Source organism: Propithecus coquereli, unplaced genomic scaffold (genome assembly GCF_000956105.1).
Source record: "Propithecus coquereli isolate 6110/MARCELLA unplaced genomic scaffold, Pcoq_1.0 Scaffold81, whole genome shotgun sequence".
NCBI lineage: Eukaryota > Metazoa > Chordata > Mammalia > Primates > Indriidae > Propithecus > Propithecus coquereli.
In genome coordinates this window covers 5,188,632-5,191,628 of record NW_012154285.1, presented here as the reverse complement: position 1 = coordinate 5,191,628, position 2,997 = coordinate 5,188,632, and positions in this window count along the sequence as shown.

Sequence of the window (2,997 nt, the reverse complement as noted above, 5' to 3'; positions counted from 1 at the left end):
GGAAATGCTTGTCCGTGGCTTCTGGACACACTCTCTCCTGGTTTTCCTCTCCCCCCTGGGGCCTCTGCTTAGTCTCCTTGGTGTTGCTGTCCTTCAGGAGTCTGTCCTCAGCCCCGTGCTGTGTCACTGTACTTTTCCCCAAGCAGACCTGCCTCCACTATTGCCCTTTCCGTCCTTTTTCCAAGGTGCAGCCAGAGCTTCCACTGAAGCACCAGTGAGATCACGCCACACCCCTGTTTATAAACCCTCTGCTGCTCTCGGGGTAAACAGACTCCTTAACACCAGCACATAAGGCTGAATGAGATTCGGTGCAAGTAGTTGAGAGGTGAGGCCAGGAAGGGAAGGCGGCCAGTATCGGAAGTACCGCTGTGTGCATCTGGGCTCAATCCCACTGGGGACCTCTGGGATACAGCCTAGACTGGCCTCAGAGCTGTCCCACCTGAGGCAGAATTGGGGTATTTATCAGGTCCCCCAACCTTAGAGCCTCTATTCTCTGAGAGCCACACCTTTCTCTCTCCCTCCTTCATCTCCTTCCTTCTTCCCTTCCTCACCTTCTTTCCCTCCCCCTCCTCCCTCCCCCCTCCCCGCCTTCCTCCCCTCATGAAGGTGGGTCCCCTCCCCTCATGAAGGTGGGTCCCCTCTGCCGCGTGTGTTCTGTGGCCAGGCCCATAGTCACAGCTGATTGGACCCAGGATAAATAGCTAGAACAGTCACATTCACTCCCCTTGGATTCTGGAACTGGGCAGCAGATCCGGGCTTGCACCGCGACCACGTGCCTTTGGAGAAGCAGAGGAAGCCAGTGTTTGGAGAGAAAGACAGTGGGAGCACACTGCCGCACAAACACAGGCGGGACCACGCAGCTTCAGACAAACTGGAAGAGCAACATTGGGGCAGGACAGTTTAGTTTCTGATTCTATTAATAGGTTCTCATGAAGTTGGGCCACATTTCCTGCACTTGGGTTCTGTGAGATATGTTTCCTCAAAAAACCTCCCTTTTCCTGTGAAAAGAAAGTCACCTGACTTTCTGTAACTTGTAACCAGAAACACACACACACGCCCATGCATGCAGGCACAACCCCGACAGAAATTCACCATTCCAGCCCCAATCCCGGTTCCATTCAGGACCTGGCTTCTTGCTTCACGAAGAAGCAGAGACCGCCACTCTCAACATCCCACTCAGGCTATCATTATCTTTGAATGGCTCAAATGCTTCTATTTTAACTACCCCCCAACACATACAGATTTTCTCCCAATTCCATTAAAAACCACTTCACGGCACTTTCCCTTCATAGCCAAGCATACAGGAAAAGTAGTCCATGCCTGTCTTCTCTCTCCTCTCATTAGCCCTTACTTGCACTACTATTAATAATTTGTGGGAAGGTGTTTCATTTTGATGTGATTTGATGTGTCTGTGTGTTAGGCACAGGTGCAGGTTGGCAGCGCTAACCACAGGGAAAGAGGAGGGGGGCAAAAATGAGGAGCCCCATGAGCATCCAGAACCAAACCTGCAACAGCAGGAACCTGAGGTTAGGGGCTTTTCCCGGCCAGGAGCATGCAGAGAAACTAGGAGTTCATGACCAACTGTAACATTTCTCCCATTAACATACATTAGCATAGTAAAATTCACACCCACCAGCACCATGACAGTTCACAAATGTCATGGCAACCCCTGGAAGTTACCCTATAAGGATAAAATAGGGGAGGGCCCTTAGCTCTAAGAACTCTCCACCCTTTTCCCAGGAAAATAATGATGATTCCACCTACCATTTAGCATATCATAAGGTATACACATAAAAGTAGAAGTGTGTTAAGACCCCAGGGTCTTCTCCACTTGCAGAGACAGACCCATTTCCCCCCAGGAAATGTACTTTCGGTTTCTATGCTGAAAGCCTGCAATAAAAGCTGCTTGTCAGCTGGCAGGGTGGCTCATGCCTATAATCCTAGCACTCTGGGAGGCTGAGGCGGAAGGATCATTTGAGCTCAGGAGTTCGAGACCACCCTGAGCAAGAGCAAGACCCCGTCTCTGCTAAAAAAAAATAGAAAGAAATGATCTGGACAACTAAAAATATATATAGAAAAAATTATCCGGGCATGGTGGCACATGCCTGTAGTCCCAGCTACTCGGGAGGCTGAGGCAGGAGGATTGCTTGAGCCCAGGAGTTTGAGGTTGCTGTGAGCGAGGCTGACACCAGGGCACTCTAGCCAGGCAACACAGTGAGACTCTGTCTCAAAAAAAAACAAAAGAAAGTTGCTTGTGTGGAAGTGCCAAGTGTCTGTCATCGCTCTGTCGCACCAGCCCTGCTTGCGATTTTTTCAAGCAAGGAGCTAAAGAACTGGGACGACACCCCTCAAAAATCAACCCTGACATGTGGGATATTCAGGTCTGGAGGTTCACGGACTGCACAGGTGTGGAGCTCAGAGTGCAGGGTTAGTCTAGAGATATAGATTTAGCATTCAATGATTTTTTTTTTAAAGTAATGCATGCATATGGTAGAAAAAAATTCAGACACAAGAGGGTGATAAATAAGTCTTTTGTCAAACACTGGCTGATTCTCCTAGTTTCTTTCCCAGAGACCACTTTGTATTTCCTTCCAGATGTGCCAGCTTCATGGGCATGAGACCGGTACAGTCACATAGGGGACCACACTTAGAAGGGACATAAATAAGGTTAATGCTTTGCTGTTACCATCTTGAAATTCTTAATTTTTGAATAAGAAACCCCACATTTTCATTTTGCATTGGGCCTCACAAATTATGTAGTAGGTCCTGTTTCCAGCTATATTCCATGCATAATTAAACATATAATATGCATATATGTCACCTCTTCCCGCCCCCTTTTCTTCTAACATTTGCTTATTCTTTTTTTTTTTTTTTTTTGAGACAAAGTCTCACTCTTTTGCCCGGGTTAGAGTGAGTGCCGTGGCGTCAGCCTAGCTCACAGCAACCTCAAACTCCTGGGCTCAAGCGATCCTCCTGCCTCAGCCTCCCGAGTAGCTG